This window comes from Anomaloglossus baeobatrachus, chromosome 2, assembly GCF_048569485.1.
Source record: "Anomaloglossus baeobatrachus isolate aAnoBae1 chromosome 2, aAnoBae1.hap1, whole genome shotgun sequence".
Classification (NCBI taxonomy): Eukaryota; Metazoa; Chordata; class Amphibia; order Anura; family Aromobatidae; genus Anomaloglossus; species Anomaloglossus baeobatrachus.
In genome coordinates this window covers 355,751,694-355,773,102 of record NC_134354.1, presented here as the reverse complement: position 1 = coordinate 355,773,102, position 21,409 = coordinate 355,751,694, and the positions used below count along the sequence as shown (strand labels likewise).

The 21,409-nt window shown below is 35.7% G+C and overlaps 7 non-coding genes across 7 annotated transcripts; all 7 read left to right on the top strand.

Moving 5' to 3' along the window:
- The first annotated feature begins 90 nt into the window (after positions 1-90).
- On the top strand, positions 91-163 carry TRNAV-UAC (transfer RNA valine (anticodon UAC)). Its single transcript has one exon. It is a non-coding gene; the product is annotated as a tRNA-Val (tRNA).
- A 1,652-nt stretch (positions 164-1,815) lies between these two features.
- On the top strand, positions 1,816-1,888 carry TRNAV-UAC (transfer RNA valine (anticodon UAC)). Its single transcript has one exon. It is a non-coding gene; the product is annotated as a tRNA-Val (tRNA).
- Positions 1,889-3,907: 2,019 nt separating this feature from the next.
- Positions 3,908-3,980, top strand: TRNAV-UAC (transfer RNA valine (anticodon UAC)). Its single transcript has one exon. It is a non-coding gene; the product is annotated as a tRNA-Val (tRNA).
- Positions 3,981-6,767: 2,787 nt separating this feature from the next.
- On the top strand, positions 6,768-6,840 carry TRNAV-UAC (transfer RNA valine (anticodon UAC)). The gene has a single exon. It is a non-coding gene; the product is annotated as a tRNA-Val (tRNA).
- Positions 6,841-9,343: 2,503 nt separating this feature from the next.
- TRNAV-UAC (transfer RNA valine (anticodon UAC)) lies at positions 9,344-9,416 on the top strand. The gene has a single exon. It is a non-coding gene; the product is annotated as a tRNA-Val (tRNA).
- Positions 9,417-15,028: 5,612 nt separating this feature from the next.
- Positions 15,029-15,101, top strand: TRNAV-UAC (transfer RNA valine (anticodon UAC)). Its single transcript has one exon. It is a non-coding gene; the product is annotated as a tRNA-Val (tRNA).
- A 5,852-nt stretch (positions 15,102-20,953) lies between these two features.
- On the top strand, positions 20,954-21,026 carry TRNAV-UAC (transfer RNA valine (anticodon UAC)). The gene has a single exon. It is a non-coding gene; the product is annotated as a tRNA-Val (tRNA).
- Positions 21,027-21,409: the final 383 nt, after the last annotated feature.

Below are 21,409 nucleotides of genomic sequence, written 5' to 3'. Positions count from 1 at the left end.
TCCATCCCCAACAGAGCTACGAACTTGTTTTTTTTTTTCCCTGGCGGTCAAAACTCGTCTCTAATTGCCATTTCTTTGCAGGCTTTCAAAGGTTTCATAGTGTAGTGGAAATCACGTCTGCTTTACATGCAGAAGGTCCTGGGTTCAATCCCCAGTGAAACCCATGTGTTCTTGGTGTTGAAATAATCCCCTATCAACCTGCAGTATATAAAGTTCTTGGCTTTGTTGCCGAATAACGGGATGTTTTAGCTTCCATCACCAACAGAGCTACGAATTTGTTTTTTTTCCCCTGGCGGTCAAAACACGACTCTAATTGCCATTACTTCGCAGGATTTCAAAGGTTTCATAGTGTAGTTTTCATCACGTCTGCTTCACACGCAGAAGGTCCCGGGTTCAATCCCAAGTAAAAACAAGCCGTTTTTGCTGTTGAAGTAATTTGCTATCAACCTGTAACATATGAAATTCTTGGTTTTGTTGCCAACTGATAATATATTTTGGCTTCCATCACCAAGAGAACTACGATTTTGGGTTTCTTTTTTATTGACTATTTTAGCAGAAAACATAATCCCATATTATAAAAATCCTGTTTGTTTCAAAATATATAGTTCCTTTAAATACAAAAGCAAACGACTAAACTATGTAGAAAAAAGTAACACATTCAATATAAACTTCAATTTAAGCAAAATCCCTTTGTAGGAATAAAACTGGTAAAATATGTAATAAAAATTGTAAATGTTTCATTAACCAAAAATACTTTCCTTCAGCAATAAAAAGGCCCCGTCAGTCACAATTCTGCTCTGCTAGCCAATACACAGTAACTTTTTGTCAGGCTTTATAGTGTAGTGGTCATCACGTCTGCTTAACACGCAGTAGGTCCTGGGTTCAATCACCAGTTAAACCAATCTGTTCTTAGTGTTGAAATAATACGCTATCCAACTACAATATATGAAGTTCTCGGCTTTGTTGCCGAATGACGGGATGTTTTGGCTTCCATCACAAACAGAACTACAAATTATTTTTTTTCCCCTGGTGGTCAAAACTCGTCTCTAAATGCCATTACTTTGCAGGATTTCATAGCTTTCATAGTGGAGTGGTCATCACGTCTACTTCACACGCAGTAGGTCCTGGGTTCAATCACCAGTAAAAACAATCCGTTTTCGCTGTTGAAGTAATTTGCTATCAACCTGTAATTTATGAAATTCTTGGTTTTGTTGCCAACTGATAATATATTTTGGCTTCCATCACCAAGAGAACTACGATTTTGGGTTTCTTTTTTATTGACCATTTTAGCAGAAAACATAATCCCATGTTATAAAAATCCTGTTTGTTTCAAAATATATAGTTCCCATAAATACAAAAGCAAAAGACCAAACTATGGAGAAAAAAGTAACACATTCAATATAAACTTCAATTTAAGCAAACTCCCTTTGTAGGAATAAAACTGGTAAAATATGTAATAACAATTGTAAATGTTTCATTAACCAAAAATACTTTCCTTCAGCAATAAAAAGGCCCCGTCAGTCACAATTCTGCTCTGCTAGCCAATACACAGTAATTTGCCATCAGGTTTCATAGAGTAGTGGTCATCACATCTGCTTAACACGCAGAAGGTCCTGCGTTCAATCTCCAGTAAAACCAATCTGTTCTTCGTGTTGAAATAAGACCCAATTAAACTACAATATTTGAAGTTCTTGGCTTTGTTGCCGAATGATGGGATGTTTTGGCTTCCATCACCAACAGAGCTACGAATTTGTTTTTTTTTTCCCTGGCGGTCAAAACTCGTCTCTAATTGCCATTTCTTTGCAGGCTTTCAAAGGTTTCATAGTGTAGTGGAAATCACGTCTGCTTTACACGCAGAAGGTCCTGGGTTCAATCCCCAGTGAAACCCATGTGTTCTTGGTGTTGAAATAATGCCCTATCAACCTGCAGTATATAAAGTTCTTGGCTTTGTTGCCGAATGATGGGATGTTTTGGCTTCCATCACAAACAGAACTACAAATTATTTTTTTTTTTTTTTTCCCCTGGCGGTCACAACTCGTCTCTAAATGCCATTACTTTGCAGGGTTTCACAGCTTTCATAGTGGAGTGGTCATCACGTCTACTTCACACGCAGAAGGTCCTTGGTTCAATTCCCAGTAAAACAAGCCGTTTTTGCTGTTGAAGTAATTTGCTATCAACCTGTAACATATGAAATTCTTTGTTTTGTTGCCAACTGATAATATATTCTGGCTTTTATCACCAAGAGAACTACGATTTTTGGTTTCTTTTTTATTGACCATTTTAGCAGAAAACATAATCCCATATTATAAAAATCCTGTTTGTTTCAAAATATATAGTTCCTTTAAATACAAAAGCAAACAACTAAATTATGTGGAAAAAAGTAACACATTCAATGTAAACTTCCTTTTAAGCAAAAACCCTTTGTAGGAATAAAACTGGTAAAATATGTAATAAAAATTGTAAATGTTTCATTAACAAAAAATACTTTCCTTCAGCAATAAAAAGTTCCGTCAGTCACAATTCTGCTCTGCTAGCCAATACACAGTAACTTTCCATCAGGTTTCATAGAGTAGTGGTCATCACGTCTGCTTAACACGCAGAAGGTCCTGCGTTCAATCCCCAGTAAAACCAATCTGTTCTTGTTGGTGAAATAATACTCAATTAAACTACAACATTTGAAGCTCTTGGCTTTGTTGCCGAATGATGGGAGGTAATTTGCTATCAACCTGTAACATATGAAATTCTTTCTTTTTTTGCCAACTGATAATATATTTTGGCTTCCATCACCAAGAGAACTACGATTTTGGGTTTCTTTTTTATTGACCATTTTAGCAGAAAACATAATCCCATATTATAAAAATCCTGTTTGTTTCAAAATATATAGTTCCTTTAAATACAAAAGCAAACAACTAAACTATGTGGAAAAAAGTAATACATTCAATGTAAACTTCCTTTTAAGCAAAATCCCTTTGTAGGAATAAAACTGGTAAAATATGTAATAAAAATTGTAAATGTTTCATTAACCAAAAATACTTTCCTTCAGCAATAAAAAGGCCGCGTCAGTCACAATTCTGCTCTGCTAGCCAATACACAGTAACTTCCCATCAGGTTTCATAGAGTAGTGGTCATCACGTCTGCTTAACACGCAGAAGGTCCTGCGTTCAATCCCCAGTAAAACCAATATGTTCTTGGTGTTGAAATAATACTCAATTAAACTACAATACATGAAGTTCTTGGCTTTGTTGATGAATGATGGGAAGTAATTTGCTATCAACCTGTAACATATGAAATTCTTGGTTTTGTTGCCAACTGATAATATATTTTGGCTTCCCTCACCAAGAGAACTACGATTTTGGGTTTCTTTTTTATTGACCATTTTAGCAGAAAACATAATCCCATATTATAAAAATCCTGTTTGTTTCAAAATATATAGTTCCTTTAAATACAAAAGTAAACAACTAAACTATGTGGAAAAAAGTAACACATTCAATGTAAACTTCCTTTTAAGCAAAATCCCTTTGTAGGAATAAAACTGGTAAAATATGTAATAAAAATTGTAAATGTTTCATTAACCAAAAATACTTTCCTTCAGCAATAAAAAGGCCCCGTCAGTCACAATTCTGCTCTGCTAGCCAATACACAGTAACTTCCCATCAGGTTTCATAGAGTAGTGGTCATCACGTCTGCTTAACACGCAGAAGGTCCTGCGTTCAATCCCCAGTAAAACCAATCTGTTTTTGGTGTTGAAATAATACTCAATTAAACTACAATATATGAAGTTCTTGGCTTTGTTGCTGAATGATGGGATGTTTTGGCTTCCATCCCCAACAGAGCTACGAATTTGTTTGTTTTTTTCCCTGGCGGTCAAAACTCGTCTCTAATTGCCATTACTTTGCAGGCGTTCAAAGGTTTCATAGTGTAGTGGAAATCACGTCTGCTTTACACGCAGAAGGTCCTGGGTTCAATCCCCAGTGAAACCCATGTGTTCTTGGTGTTGAAGTAATCCCCTATCAACCTGCAGTATATAAAGTTCTTGGCTTTGTTGCCGAATAATGGGATGTTTTAGCTTCCATCACCAACAGAGCTACGAATTTGTTTTTTTTCCCCTGGCGGTCAAAACTCATCTCTAATTGCCATTACTTTGCAGAATTTCAAAGGTTTCATAGTGTAGTGGTCATCACGTCTGCTTCTCACACTCAGAAGGGCCTGGATTCAATCCCCAGTGAAACCAATCTGTTTTTGGTGTTGAAGTAATTTCCTATCGACTTGTAATTTGTGAAATTCTTGGTTTCGTTGCCAAATGACAATACATTTTGGCTTCCATCACAAAGAGAACTACGATTTTGGGTTTCTTTTTTATTGACCATTTTAGCAGAAAACATAATCCCATATTATAAAAATCCTATTTGTTTCAAAATATATAGTTCCCATAAATACAAAAGCAAAAGACCAAACTATGGAGAAAAAAGTAACACATTCAATATAAACTTCAATTTAAGCAAAATCCCTTTGTAGGAATAAAACTGGTAAAATATGTAATAATAATTGTAAATGTTTCATTAACCAAAAATACTTTCCTTCAGCAATAAAAAGGCGCCGTCAGTCACAATTCTGCTCTGCTAGCCAATACACAGTAACTTTCCATCAGGTTTTATAGAGTAGTGGTCATCACGTCTGCTTAACACGCAGAAGGTCCTGCGTTCAATCCCCAGTAAAACCAATCTGTTCTTGTTGGTGAAATAATACTCAATAAAACTACAATATTTGAAGCTCTTGGCTTTGTTGCCGAATGATGGGAGGTAATTTGCTATCAACCTGTAACATATGAAATTTTTTCTTTTTTTGCCAACTGATAATATATTTTGGCTTCCATCACCAAGAGAACTACGATTTTGGGTTTCTTTTTTATTGACCATTTTAGCAGAAAACATAATCCCATATTATAAAAATCCTGTTTGTTTCAAAATATATAGTTCCTTTAAATACAAAAGCAAACAACTAAACTATGTGGAAAAAAGTAACACATTGAATGTAAACTTCCTTTTAAGCAAAATCCCTTTGTAGGAATAAAACTGGTAAAATATGTAATAAAAATTGTAAATGTTTCATTAACCAAAAATACTTTCCTTCAGCAATAAAAAGGCCGCGTCAGTCACAATTCTGCTCTGCTAGCCAAAACACAGTAACTTCCCATCAGGTTTCATAGAGTAGTGGTCATCACGTCTGCTTAACACGCATAAGGTCCTGCGTTCAATCCCCAGTAAAACCAATCTGTTCTTGGTGTTGAAATATTACTCAATTAAACTACAATATATGAAGTTCTTGGCTTTGTTGATGAATGATGGGAAGTAATTTGCTATCAACCTGTAACATATGAAATTCTTGGTTTTGTTGCCAGCTGATAATATATTTTGGCTTCCCTCACCAAGAGAACTACGATTTTGGGTTTCTTTTTTATTGACCATTTTAGCAGAAATCATAATCCCATATTATAAAAATCCTGTTTGTTTCAAAATATATAGTTCCTTTAAATACAAAAGCAAACAACTAAACTATGTGGAAAAAAAGTAACACATTCAATGTAAACTTCCTTTTAAGCAAAATCCCTTTGTAGGAATAAAACTGGTAAAATATGTAATAAAAATTGTAAATGTTTCATTAACCAAAAATACTTTCCTTCAGCAATAAAAGCAGAAAACATAATCCCATATTATAAAAATCCTGTTTGTTTCAAAATATATAGTTCCTTTAAATACAAAAGCAAACAACTAAACTATGTGGAAAAAAGTAATACATTCAATGTAAACTTCCTTTTAAGCAAAATCCCTTTGTAGGAATAAAACTGGTAAAATATGTAATAAAAATTGTAAATGTTTCATTAACCAAAAATACTTTCCTTCAGCAATAAAAAGGCCGCGTCAGTCACAATTCTGCTCTGCTAGCCAATACACAGTAACTTCCCATCAGGTTTCATAGAGTAGTGGTTATCACGTCTGCTTAACACGCAGAAGGTCCTGCGTTCAATCCCCAGTAAAACCAATATGTTCTTGGTGTTGAAATAATACTCAATTAAACTACAATATATGAAGTTCTTGGCTTTGTTGATGAATGATGGGAAGTAATTTGCTATCAACCTGTAACATATGAAATTCTTGGTTTTGTTGCCAACTGATAATATATTTTGGCTTCCCTCACCAAGAGAACTACGATTTTGGGTTTCTTTTTTATTGACCATTTTAGCAGAAAACATAATCCCATATTATAAAAATCCTGTTTGTTTCAAAATATATAGTTCCTTTAAATACAAAAGTAAACAACTAAACTATGTGGAAAAAAGTAACACATTCAATGTAAACTTCCTTTTAAGCAAAATCCCTTTGTAGGAATAAAACTGGTAAAATATGTAATAAAAATTGTAAATGTTTCATTAACCAAAAATACTTTCCTTCAGCAATAAAAAGGCCCCGTCAGTCACAATTCTGCTCTGCTAGCCAATACACAGTAACTTCCCATCAGGTTTCATAGAGTAGTGGTCATCACGTCTGCTTAACACGCAGAAGGTCCTGCGTTCAATCCCCAGTAAAACCAATCTGTTCTTGGTGTTGAAATAATACTCAATTAAACTACAATATATGAAGTTCTTGGCTTTGTTGCTGAATGATGGGATGTTTTGGCTTCCATCCCCAACAGAGCTACGAATTTGTTTTTTTTTTTTCCCTGGCGGTCAAAACTCGTCTCTAATTGCCATTACTTTGCAGGATTTCAAAGGTTTCATAGTGTAGTGGAAATCACGTCTGCTTTACACGCAGAAGGTCCTGGGTTCAATCCCCAGTGAAACCCATGTGTTCTTGGTGTTGAAGTAATCCCCTATCAACCTGCAGTATATAAAGTTCTTGGCTTTGTTGCCGAATAATGGGATGTTTTAGCTTCCATCACCAACAGAGCTACGAATTTGTTTTTTTTCCCCTGGCGGTCAAAACTCATCTCTAATTGCCATTACTTTGCAGAATTTCAAAGGTTTCATAGTGTAGTGGTCATCACGTCTGCTTCTCACACTCAGAAGGTCCTGGATTCAATCCCCAGTGAAACCAATCTGTTTTTGGTGTTGAAGTAATTTCCTATCGACTTGTAATTTGTGAAATTCTTGGTTTCGTTGCCAAATGACAATACATTTTGGCTTCCATCACAAAGAGAACTACGATTTTGGGTTTCTTTTTTATTGACCATTTTAGCAGAAAACATAATCCCATATTATAAAAATCCTATTTGTTTCAAAATATATAGTTCCCATAAATACAAAAGCAAAAGACCAAACTATGGAGAAAAAAGTAACACATTCAATATAAACTTCAATTTAAGCAAAATCCCTTTGTAGGAATAAAACTGGTAAAATATGTAATAATAATTGTAAATGTTTCATTAACCAAAAATACTTTCCTTCAGCAATAAAAAGGCGCCGTCAGTCACAATTCTGCTCTGCTAGCCAATACACAGTAACTTTCCATCAGGTTTTATAGAGTAGTGGTCATCACGTCTGCTTAACACGCAGAAGGTCCTGCGTTCAATCCCCAGTAAAACCAATCTGTTCTTGTTGGTGAAATAATACTCAATAAAACTACAATATTTGAAGCTCTTGGCTTTGTTGCCGAATGATGGGAGGTAATTTGCTATCAACCTGTAACATATGAAATTCTTTCTTTTTTTGCCAACTGATAATATATTTTGGCTTCCATCACCAAGAGAACTACGATTTTGGGTTTCTTTTTTATTGACCATTTTAGCAGAAAACATAATCCCATATTATAAAAATCCTGTTTGTTTCAAAATATATAGTTCCTTTAAATACAAAAGCAAACAACTAAACTATGTGGAAAAAAGTAACACATTCAATGTAAACTTCCTTTTAAGCAAAATCCCTTTGTAGGAATAAAACTGGTAAAATATGTAATAAAAATTGTAAATGTTTCATTAACCAAAAATACTTTCCTTCAGCAATAAAAAGGCCGCGTCAGTCACAATTCTGCTCTGCTAGCCAAAACACAGTAACTTCCCATCAGGTTTCATAGAGTAGTGGTCATCACGTCTGCTTAACACGCATAAGGTCCTGCGTTCAATCCCCAGTAAAACCAATCTGTTCTTGGTGTTGAAATAATACTCAATTAAACTACAATATATGAAGTTCTTGGCTTTGTTGATGAATGATGGGAAGTAATTTGCTATCAACCTGTAACATATGAAATTCTTGGTTTTGTTGCCAGCTGATAATATATTTTGGCTTCCCTCACCAAGAGAACTACGATTTTGGGTTTCTTTTTTATTGACCATTTTAGCAGAAATCATAATCCCATATTATAAAAATCCTGTTTGTTTCAAAATATATAGTTCCTTTAAATACAAAAGCAAACAACTAAACTATGTGGAAAAAAGTAACACATTCAATGTAAACTTCCTTTTAAGCAAAATCCCTTTGTAGGAATAAAACTGGTAAAATATGTAATAAAAATTGTAAATGTTTCATTAACCAAAAATACTTTCCTTCAGCAATAAAAGGCCCCGTCAGTCACAATTCTGCTCTGCTAGCCAATACACAGTAACTTCCCATCAGGTTTCATAGAGTAGTGGTCATCACGTCTGCTTAACACGCAGAAGGTCCTGCGCTCAATCCCCAGTAAAACCAATCTGTTCTTGGTGTTGAAATAATACTCAATTAAACTACAATATATGAAGTTCTTGGCTTTGTTGCTGAATGATGAGATGTTTTGGCTTCCATCCCCAACAGAGCTACGAATTTGTTTTTTTTTTTCCTGGCGGTCAAAACTCATCTCTAATTGCCATTACTTTGCAGAATTTCAAAGGTTTCATAGTGTAGTGGTCATCACGTCTGCTTCACACGCAGAAGGTCCTGGATTCAATCCCCAGTGAAACCAATCTGTTTTTGGTGTTGAAGTAATTTCCTATCGACTTGTAATTTGTGAAATTCTTGGTTTCGTTGCCAAATGACAATACATTTTGGCTTCCATCACAAAGAGAACTACGATTTTGGGTTTCTTTTTTATTGACCATTTTAGCAGAAAACATAATCCCATATTATAAAAATCCTATTTGTTTCAAAATATATAGTTCCCATAAATACAAAAGCAAAAGACCAAACTATGGAGAAAAAAGTAACACATTCAATATAAACTTCAATTTAAGCAAAATCCCTTTGTAGGAATAAAACTGGTAAAATATGTAATAATAATTGTAAATGTTTCATTAACCAAAAATACTTTCCTTCAGCAATAAAAAGGCGCCGTCAGTCACAATTCTGCTCTGCTAACCAATACACAGTAACTTTTCGTCAGGTTTCATAGTGTAGTGGTCATCACGTCTGCTTTACACGCAGAAGGTCCTGGGTTCAATCCCCAGTGAAACCAATCTTTTCTTAGTGTTGAAATAGTACGCTATCCAACTACAATATATGAAGTTCTCGGCATTGTTGCCGAATGACGGTATGTTTAGGCTTCTATCACAAACAGAACTACAAATTATTTTTTTTTTTTTCCCTTGGCGGTCAAAACTCGTCTCTAAAAGCCATTACTTCGCAGGATTTCACAGGTTTCATAGTGGAGTGGTCTTCACGTCTATTTCACACGCAGAAGGTCCTGGTTTCAATCCCTAGTAAAAACAAGCCTTTTTTGCTGTTGAAGTAATTTGCTATCAACCTGTAATATATGAAATTCTTGGTTTTGTTGCCAACTGATAATATATTTCGGCTTCCCTCACCAAGAGAACTACTATTTTGGGTTTCTTTTTTATTGACCATTTTAGCAGAAAACATAATCCCATATTATAAAAATCCTGTTTGTTTCAAAATATATAGTTCCTTTAAATACAAAAGCAAACAACTAAACTATGTGGAAAAAAGTAACACATTCAATGTAAACTTCCTTTTAAGCAAAATCCCTTTGTAGGAATAAAACTGGTAAAATATGTAATAAAAATTGTAAATGTTTCATTAACCAAAAATACTTTCCTTCAGCAATAAAAAGGCCCCGTCAGTCACAATTCTTCTCTGCTAGCCAATACACAGTAACTTTCCATCAGGTTTCATAGAGTAGTGGTCATCACGTCTGCATAACACGCAGAATGTCCTGCGTTCAACCCCCAGTAAAACCATTCTGTTCTTGGTGTTTAAATAATACTCAATTAAACTACAATATATGAAGTTCTTGGCTTTGTTGCCGAATGATGGGATGTTTTGGCTTCCATCCCCAACAGAGCTACGAATTTGTTTTTTTTTTTCTCTGGCGGTCAAAACTCGTCTCTAATTGCCATTACTTTGCAGTCTTTCAAAGGTTTCATAGTGTAGTGGAAATCACGTCTGCTTTACACGCAGAAGGTCCTGGGTTCAATCCTCAGTGAAACCCATGTGTTCTTGGTGTTGAAATAATCCCCTATCAACCTGCAGTATATAAAGTTCTTGGCTTTGTTGCCGAATAACGGGATGTTTTAGCTTCCATCACCAACAAAGCTACGAATTTGGTTTTTTTCCCCTGGCGGTCAAAACTTGTCTCTAATTGCAATTACTTTGCAGGATTTCAAATGTTTCAAAGTGTAGTGGTCATCACATATGCTTAACACGCAGAAGGTCCTGGGTTCAATCCCCAGTGAAACCAATCTGTTCTTAGTGTTGAAATAATACGCTATCCAACTACAATATATGAAGTTCTCGGCATTGTTGCCGAATGACGGTATGTTTTGGCTTCCATCACAAACAGAACTACAAATAATTTTTTTTTTTTTCCCCTGGCGGTCAAAACTCGTCTTTAAATGCCATTACTTTGCAGTATTTCACAGGTTTCATAGTGGAGTGGTCATCACGTCTACTTCACATGCAGTAGGTCCTGGGTTCTATCCCCAGTAAAAACAAGCCGTTTTCGCTGTTGAAGTAATTTGCTATCAACCTGTAATATATGAAATTCTTGGTTTTATTGCCAACTGATAATATATTTTGGCTTCCATCACCAAGAGAACTACGATTTTGGGTTTCTTTTTTATTGACAATTTTAGCAGAAAACATAATCCCATATTATAAAAATCCTGTTTGTTTCAAAATATATAGTTCCTTTAAATACAAAAGCAAACAACTAAACTATGTGGAAAAAAGTAAAACATTCAATGTAAACTTCCTTTTAAGCAAAATCTCTTTGTAGGAATAAAACTGGTAAAATATGTAATAAAAATTGTAAATGTTTCATTAACCAAAAATACTTTCCTTCAGCAATAAAAAGGCCCCGTCAGTCACAATTCTGCTCTGCTAGCCAATACACAGTAACTTTCCATCAGGTTTCACAGAGTAGTGGTCATCACGTCTGCTTAACACGCAGAAGGTCCTGCGTTCAATCCCCAGTAAAACCAATCTGTTCTTGGTGTTGAAATAATACTCAATTAAACTACAATATATGAAGTTCATGGCTTTGTTGCCGAATGATGGGATGTTTTGGCTTACATCCCCAACAGAGCTACGAATTTGTTTTTTTTTTCCCTGGCGGTCAAAACTCGTCTCTAATTGCCATTACTTTGCAGGTTTTCAAAGGTTTCATAGTGTAGTGGAAATCACGTCTGCTTTACACGCGGAAGGTCCTGGGTTCAATCCCCAGTGAAACCCATGTGTTCTTGGTGTTGAAATTATCCCCTATCAACCTGCAGTATATAAAGTTCTTGGCATTGTTGCCGAATAATGGAATGTTTTAGCTTCCATAACCAACAGAGCTACTAATTTGTTTTTTTTCCCCTGGCGGTCAAAACTCGTCTCTAATTGCCAATACTTTGCAGGATTTCAAAGGTTTCATAGTGTAGTGGTCATCACGTCTGCTTCACACGCAGAAGGTCCTGGGTTCAATCCCCAGTAAACCAATCTGTTTTTGGTGTTGAAGTAATTTCCTATCGACTTGTAATATGTGAAATTCTTGGTTTCGTTGCCAAATGACAATACCTTTTGGCTTCCATCACAAAGAGAACTACGATTTTGGGTTTCTTTTTTATTGACCATTTTAGCAGAAAACATAATCCCAGATTATAAAAATCCTATTTGTTTCAAAATATATAGTTCCCATAAATACAAAAGCAAAAGACCAAACTATGGAGAAAAAAGTAACACATTCAATATAAACTTCAATTTAAGCAAAATCCCTTTGTAGGAATAAAACTGGTAAAATATGTAATAATAATTGTAAATGTTTCATTAACTAAAAATACTTTCCTTCAGCAATAAAAAGGCCCTGTCAGTCATAATTCTGCTCTGCTAGCCAATACACAGTAACTTTCCATCAGGTTTCATAGAGTAGTGGTCATCACGTCTGCTTAACACGCAGAAGGTCCTGCGTTCAATCCCCAGTAAAACCAAACTGTTCTTGGTGTTGAAATAATACTCAATTAAGCTACAATATATGAAGTTCTTGGCTTTGTTGCCGAATGATGGGATGTTTTGGCTTCCATCCCCAACAGAGCTACGAATTTGTTTCTTTTTTTCCCTGGCGGTCAAAACTCATCTCTAATTGCCATTACTTTGCAGGCTTTCTAAGGTTTCATAGTGTAGTGGAAATCACGTCTGCTTTACACGCAGAATGTCCTGGGTTCAAACCTCAGTGAAACCCATGTGTTCTTGGTGTTGAAATAATCCCCTATCAACCTGCAGTATATAAAGTTCTTGGCTTTATTGCCGAATAACGGGATGTTTTAGCTTCCATCACCAACAGAGCTACGAATTTGTTTTTTTTCCCCTGGGGGTCAAAACTCGTCTCTAATTGCCATTACTTTGCAGGTTTTCAAAGGTTTCATAGAGTAGTGGTCATCACGTCTGCTTCACACGCAGAAGGTCCTGGGTTCAATCTCCAGTGAAACCAATCTGTTTTTGGTGTTGAAGTAATTTCCTATCGACTTGTAATATGTGAAATTCTTGGTTTCGTTGCCAAATGACAATACATTTTGGCTTCCTTCACAAAGAGAACTACGCTTTTGGGTTTCTTTTTTATTGACCATTTTAGCAGAAAACATAATCCCATATTATAAAAATCCTATTTGTATCAAATTATATAGTTCCCATAAATACAAAAGCAAAAGACCAAACTATGGAGAAAAAAGTAACACATTCAATATAAACTTCAATTTAAGCAAAATCCCTTTGTTGGAATAAAACTGGTAAAATATGTAATAAAAATTGTAAATCTTTCATTAACCAAAAATACTTTCCTTCATCAATAAAAATGCCCTGTGAGTCACAATTCTGCTCTGCTAGCCAATACACAGTATCTTTCCATCAGGTTTCATAGAGTAGTGGTCATCACGTCTGCTTAACACGCAGAAGATCCTGCGTTCAATCCCCAGTAAAACCAAACTGTTCTTGGTGTTGAAATGAAACTCAATTAAACTACAATATATGAAGTTCTTGGCTTTGTTGCCGAATAACGGGATGTTTTAGCTTTCATCACCAACAGAGCTACGAATTTGTTTTTTTTCCCATGGCGGTCAAAACTCGTCTCTAATTGCCATTACTTTGCAGGATTTCAAAGGTTTCATAGTGGAGTGGTCATCACGTCTGCTTCACACGCAGAAGGTCCTGGGTTCAATCCCCAGTGAAACCAATCTGTTTTTGGTGTTGAAGTAATTTCCTATCGACTTGTAATATGTGAAATTCTTGGTTTCGTTGCCAAATGACAATACATTTTGGCTTCCTTCACAAAGAGAACTACGATTTTGGGTTTCTTTTTTATTGACCATTTTAGCAGAAAACATAATCCCGTATTATAAAACTCCTACTTGTTTCAAATTATATAGTTCCCATAAATACAAAAGCAAAAGACCAAACTATGGAGAAAAAAGTAACACATTCAATATAAACTTCAATTTAAGCAAAATCCCTTTGTAGCAATAAAACTGGTAAAATATGTAATAATAATTGTAAATGTTTCATTAACTAAAAATACTTTCCTTCAGCAATAAAAATGCCCCGTCAGTCACAATTCTGCTCTGCTAGCCAATACACAGTAACTTTTTGTCAGGTTTCATAGTGTAGTGGTCACACGTCTGCTTAACACGCAGAAGGTCCTGAGTTCAATCCCCAGTGAAACCAATCTGTTCTTAGTGTTGAAATAATACGCTATCCAACTACAATATTTGAAGTTCTCGGCTTTGTTGCCGAATGACGGGATGTTTTGGCTTCCATCACAAACAGAACTACAAATTATTTTTTTTTTCCCCTGGCGGTCAAAACTCGTCTCTAAATGCCATTACTTTGCTGGATTTCACAGGTTTCATAGTGGAGTCGTCATCACGGCTACTTCACACGCAGAAGGTCCTAAGTTCATTCCCCAGTAAAAACAAGCTGTTTTTGCTGTTGAAGTAATTTGCTATCAACCTGTAACATATGAAATTCTTTGATTTGTTGCCAACTGATAATATATTTTGGCTTCCATCACCAAGAGAACTACAATTTTGGGTTTCTTTTTCATTGACCATTTTAGCAGAAAACATAATCCCATATTATAAAAATCCTGTTTGTTTCAAAACATATAGTTCCTTTAAATACAAAAGCAAACAACTAAACTATGTGGAAAAAAGTAACACATTCAATATAAACTTCAATTTAAGCAAAATTCCTTTGTAGGAATAAAACTGGTAAAATATGTAATAAAAATTGTAAATGTTTCATTAACCAAAAATACTTTCCTTCAGCAATAAAAAGGCCCTGTCAGTCACAATTCTGCTCTGCTAACCAATACACAGTAACTTTCTATCAGGTTTCATAGAGTAGTGGTCATCACGTCTTCTTAACACGCAGAAGGTCCAGCGTTCAATCCCCAGTAAAACCAAACTGTTCTTGGTGTTGAAATAATACTCAATTAAACTACAATATATGAAGTTCTTGGCTTTGTTGCCGAATGATGGGATGTTTTGGCTTCCATCCCCAACAGAGCTACGAATTTGTTTTTTTTTCCCTGGCAGTCAAAACTCGTCTCTAATTGCCATTACTTTGCAGGCTTTTTAAGGTTTCATAGTGTAGTGGAAATCACGTCTGCTTTACACGCAGAAGGTCCTGGGTTCAATCCCCAGTGAAACCCATGTGTTCTTGGTGTTGAAATAATCCCCTATCAACCTGCAGTATATAAAGTTCTTGGCTTTGTTGCCGAATAACGGGATGTTTTAGCTTCCATCACCAACAGAGCAACGAATTTGTTTTTTTTCCCGTGGCGGTCAAAACTCGTCTCTAATTGCCATTACTTTGCAGGATTTCAAAGGTTCCATAGTGTAGTGGTCATCACGTCTGCTTCACACGCAGAACGTCCTGGGTTCAATCCCCAGTGAAACCAATCTGTTTTTGGTGTTGAAGTAATTTCCTGTCGACTTGAAATATGTGAAATTCTTGGTTTCGTTGCCAAATGACAATACATTTTGGCTTCCATCACAAAGAGAACTACGATTTTGGGTTTCTTTTTTATTGACCATTTTAGCAGAAAACATAATCCCATATTATAAAAATCCTGTTTGTTTCCAAATATATAGTTCCTTTAAATACAAAAGCAAACAACTAAACTATGTGGAAAAAATTAACACATTCAATGTAAACTTCCTTTTAAGCAAAATCCCTTTGTAGGAATAAAACTGGTAAAATATGTAATAAAAATTGTAAATGTTTCATTAACCAAAAATACTTTCCTTCAGCAATAAAAAGGCCCCGTCAGTCACAATTCTGCTCTGCTAGCCAATACACAGTAACTTATAGTCAGGTTTCATAGTGTAGTGGTCATCACGTCTGCTTAACACGAAGAAGGTCCTGGGTTCAATCCCCAGTGAAACCAATCTGTTCTTAGTGTTGAAACGATACGCTATCCAACTACAATATATGAAGTTCTCGGTTTTGTTGCCGTATGATGGGATGTTTTGGCTTCCATCACAAACAGAACTCAAATTATTATTTTTTTTTCCCCTGGCGGTCAAAACTCGTCTCTAAATGCCATTACTTTGCAGGATTTCACAGGTTTCATAGTGGAGTCGTCATCACGTCTACTTCACACGCAGAAGGTCCTGGGTTAAATCCCCAGTAAAAACAAGCCGTTTTCGCTGTTGAAGTAATTTGCTATCAACCTGTAACATATGAAAGTCTTTGTTTTGTTGCCAACTGATAATATATTTTGGCTTTTATCACCAAGAGAACTACGATTTTGGATTTCTTTTTTATTGACCATTTTAGCAGAAAACATAATCCCATATTATAAAAATCCTGTTTGTTTCCAAATATATAGTTCCTTTAAATACAAAAGCAAACAACTAAACTATGTGGAAAAAAGTAACACATTCAATGTAAACTTCCTTTTAAGCAAAATCCCTTTGTAGGAATAAAACTGGTATAACATGTAATAAAAATTGTAAATGTTTCATTAACAAAAAATACTTTCCTTCAGCAATAAAAAGGCCCCGTCAGTCACAATTCTGCTCTGCTAGCCAATACACAGTAACTTTCCATCATGTTTCATAGAGGAGTGGTCATCACGTCTGCTTAACACGCAGAAGGTCCTGCGTTCAATCCCCAGTAAAACCAATCTGTTCTTGGTGTTGAAATAATACTCAATTAAACTACAATATATGAAGTTCTTGGCTTTGTTGCTGAATGATGGGATGTTTTGGCTTCCATCCCCAACAGAGCTACGAATTTGTTTTTTTTTTTCCCTGGCGGTCAAAACTCGTCTCTAATTGCCATTATTTTGCAGGATTTCAAAGGTCTTATAGTGTAGTGGTCATCACGTCTGCTTCACACGCAGAAAGTCCTGGGTTCAATCCCCAGTGAAACCAATCTGTTTTTGGTGTTGAAGTAATTTCCTATCGACTTGTAATATGTGAAATTCTTGGTTTCGTTGCCAAATGACAATACATTTTGGTTTCCATCACAAAGAGAACTACGATTTTGGGTTTCTTTTTTATTGATTATTTTAGCAGAAAACATAATCCCATATTATAAAAATGCTATTTGTTTCAAAATATATAGTTCCCATAAATACAAAAGCAAAAGACCAAACTATGGAGAAAAAAGTAACACATTCAATATAAACTTCAATTTAAGCAAAATCCCTTTGTAGGAATAAAACTGGTAAAATATGTAATAATAATTGTAAATGTTTCATTAACCAAAAATACTTTCCTTCAGCAATAAAAAGGCCCCGTCAGTCACAATTCTGCTCTGCTAGCCAATACACAGTAACTTTTCGTCAGGTTTCTTAGTGTAGTGGTCATCATTTCTGCTTAACACGCAGAAGGTCCTGGGTTCAATCCCAAGTGAAACCAATCTGTTCTTAGTGTTGAAATAATACGCTATCCAACTCCAATATATGAAGTTCTCGGCTTTGTTGCCGAATGACGGGATGTTTTGGCTTCCATCACAAACAGAACTACAAATTATTTTATTTTTTTCCCCTGGCGGTCAAAACTCGTCTCTAAATGCCATTACTTTGCAGGATTTCACAGGTTTCATAGTCGAGTGGTCATCACATCTACTTCACACGCTGAAGGTCCTGGGTTCAATCCCCAGTAAAAACAAGCCGTTTTCGCTGTTGAAGTAATTTGCTATCAACCTATAATATATGAAATTCTTGGTTTTGTTGCCAACTGATAATATATTTTGGCTTCCCTCACCAAGAGAACTACGACTTTGGGTTTCTTTTTTTTTGACCATTTTAGCAGAAAGCATAATCCCATATTATAAAAATCCTGTTTGTTTCCAAATATATAGTTCCTTTAAATACAAAAGCAAACAACTAAACTATGTGGAAAAAAGTAACACATTCAATGTAAACTTCCTTTTAAGCAAAATCCCTTTGTAGGAATAAAACTGGTAAAATATGTAATAAAAATTGTAAATGTTTCATTAACCAAAAATACTTTCCTTCAGCAATAAAAAGGCCCCGTCAGTCACAATTCTGCTCTGCTAGCCAATACACAGTAACTTTCCATCAGGTTTCATAGAGTAGTGGTCATCACGTCTGCTTAACACGCAGAAGGTACTGCGTTCAATCCCCAGTAAAACCAATCTGTTCTTGGTGTTGAAATAATACTCAATTAAGCTACAATATATGAAGTTCTTGGCTTTGTTGCCGAATGATGGGATGTTTTGGCTTCCATCCCCAACAGAGCTACGAATTTGGTTTTTTTTTCCCTGGCGGTCAAAACTCGTCTCTAATTGCCATTACTTTGCAGGCTTTCAAAGGTTTCATAGTGTAGTGGAAATCACGTCTGCTTTACACGCAGAAGGTCATGGGTTCAATCCCCAGTGAAACCCATGTGTTCTTGGTGTTAAAAGAATCCCCTATCAACCTGCAGTATATAAAGTTCTTGGGTTTGTTGCCGAATAACGGGATGTTTTAGCTTCCATCACCAACAGAGCTACGAATTTGTTTTTTTTCCCCTGGCGGTCAAAACTCGTCTCTAATTGCCATTATTTTGCATGATTTCAAAGGTTTCATAGTGTAGTGGTCATCACGTCTGCTTCACACGCTGAACGTCCTGGGTTCAATCCCCAGTGAAACCAATCTGTTTTTGGTGTTTAAGTAATTTCCTATCGACTTGTAATATGTGAAATTCTTGGTTTCATTGCCAAATGACAATACATTTTGGCTTCCATCACAAAGAGAACTACGATTTTGGGTTTCTTTTTTATTGACCATTTTAGCAGAAAACATAATCCCATATTAAAAAAATCCTATTTGTTTCAAAATATATAGTTCCCATAAATACAAAAGCAAAAGACCAAACTATGGAGAAAAAAGTAACACATTCAATATAAACTTCAATTTAAGCAAAATCCCTTTGTAGGAATAAAACTGGTAAAATATGTAATAATAATTGTAATTGTTTCATTAACCAAAAATACTTTCCTTCTGCAATAAAAAGGCCCCGTCAGTCACAATTCTGCTCTGCTAGCCAATACACAGTTACTTTTTTTCAGGTTTCATAGTGTAGTGGTCATCACGTCTGCTTAACACGCAGAAGGTCCTGGGTTCAATCACCAGTGAAACAATCTGTTCTTAGTGGTGAAATAATATGCTATCCAACTACAATATATGACGTTCTCGGCTTTGTTGCCGAATGATGGGATGTTTTGGCTTCCATCACAAACAGAACTACAAATTATTGTTTTTTTCCCTTGGCGGTCAAAACTCGTCTCTAAATGCCATGACTTTGCAGGATTTCACAGGTTTCATAGTGGAGTCGTCATCACGTCTACTTCACACGCAGAAGGTCCTGGGTTCAATCCCCAGTAAAATCAAGCCATTTTCACTGTTGAAGTAATTTGCTATCAACCTGTAACATATGAAATTCTTTGTTTTGTTGCCAACTGATAATATATTTTGGCTTCCATCACCAAGAGAACTACGATTTTGGGTTTCTTTTTTATTGACCATTTTAGCAGAAAACATAATCCCATATTATAAAAATCCTGTTTGTTTCAAAATATATAGTTCTTTTAAATACAACAGCAAACAACTAAACTATGTGGAAAAAAGTAACACATTCAATGTAAACTTCCTTTTAAGCAAAATCCCTTTGTAGGAATAAAACTGGTAAAATATGTAATAAAAATTGTAAATGTTTCATTAACCAAAAATACTTTCCTTCAGCAATAAAAAGGCCCCGTCAGTCACAATTCTGCTCTGCTAGCCAATACACAGTAACTTTCCATCAGGTTTCATAGAGTAGTGGTCATCGCATCTGCTTAACACGCAGAAGGTCCTGCGTTCAATCCCCAGTAAAACCAATCTGTTCTTGGTGTTGAAATAATACTCAATTAAACTACAATATATGAAGTTCTTGGCTTTGTTGCTGAATGATGGGATGTTTTGCCTTCCATCCCCAACAGAGCTACGAATTTGTTTTTTTTTTCCCTGGCGGTCAAAACTCGTCTCTAATTGCCATTACTTTGCAGGCTTTCAAAGGTTTCATAGTGTAGTGGAAATCACGTCTGCTTTACATGCAGAAGGTCCTGGGTAAAATCCCCAGTGAAACCCATGTGTTCTTGGTGTTGAAATAATACGCTATCCAACTCCAATATATGAAGTTCTCGGCTTTGTTGCCGAATGACGGGATGTTTTGGCTTCCATCACAAACAGAACTACAAATTATTTTTTTTTTTCCCCTGGCGGTCAAAACTCGTCTCTAAATGCCATGACTTTGCAGGATTTCACAGGTTTCATAGTGGAGTCGTCATCACGTCTACTTCACACGCAGAAGGTCCTGGGTTCAATCCCCAGTAAAATCAAGCCGTTTTCACTGTTGAAGTAATTTGCTATCAACCTGTAACATATGAAATTCTTTGTTTTGTTGCCAACTGATAATATATTTTGGCTTCCATCACCAAGAGAACTACGATTTTGGGTTTCTTTTTTATTGACCATTTTAGCAGAAAACATAATCCCATATTATAAAAATCCTGTTTGTTTCAAAATATATAGTTCTTTTAAATACAACAGCAAACAACTAAACTATGTGGAAAAAAGTAACACATTCAATGTAAACTTCCTTTTAAGCAAAATCCCTTTGTAGGAATAAAACTGGTAAAATATGTAATAAAAATTGTAAATGTTTCATTAACCAAAAATACTTTCCTTCAGCAATAAAGAGGCCCCGTCAGTCACAATTCTGCTCTGCTAGCCAATACACAGTAACTTTCCATCAGGTTTCATAGAGTAGTGGTCATCACGTCTGCTTAACACGCAGAAGGTCCTGCGTTCAGTCCCCAGTAAAACCAGTCTGTTCTTGGTGTTGAAATAATACTCAATTAAACTACAATATATGAAGTTTTTGGCTTTGTTGCCGAATGATGGGATGTTTTGGCTTCCATCCCCAACAGAGCTACGAATTTGTTTTTTTTTTCCCTGGCGGTCAAAACTCGTCTCTAATTGCCATTACTTTGCAGGCTTTCAAAGGTTTCATAGTGTAGTGGAAATCACGTCTGTTTTACACGCAGAAGGTCCTGGGTTCAATCCCCAGTGAAACCCATGTTTTCTTGGTGTTGAAATAATCCCCTATCAACCTGCAGTATATAAAGTTCTTGGCTTTGTTGCCGAAGAATGGGATGTTTTAGCTTCCATCACCAACAGAGCTACGAATTTGTTTTTTTTCCCCTGGCGGTCAAAACTCGTCTCTAATTGCCATTACTTTGCAGGATTTCAAAGGTTTCATAGTGTAGTGGTCATCACGTCTGCTTCACACGCAGAAGGTCCTGGATTCAATCCCCAGTGAAACCAATATGTTTTCGCTGTTGAAGTAATTTGCTATCAACCTGTAACATATGAAATTCTTTGTTTTGTTGCCAACTGATAATATATTTTGGCTTTTATCACCAAGAGAACTACGATTTTGGGTTTCTTTTTTATTGACC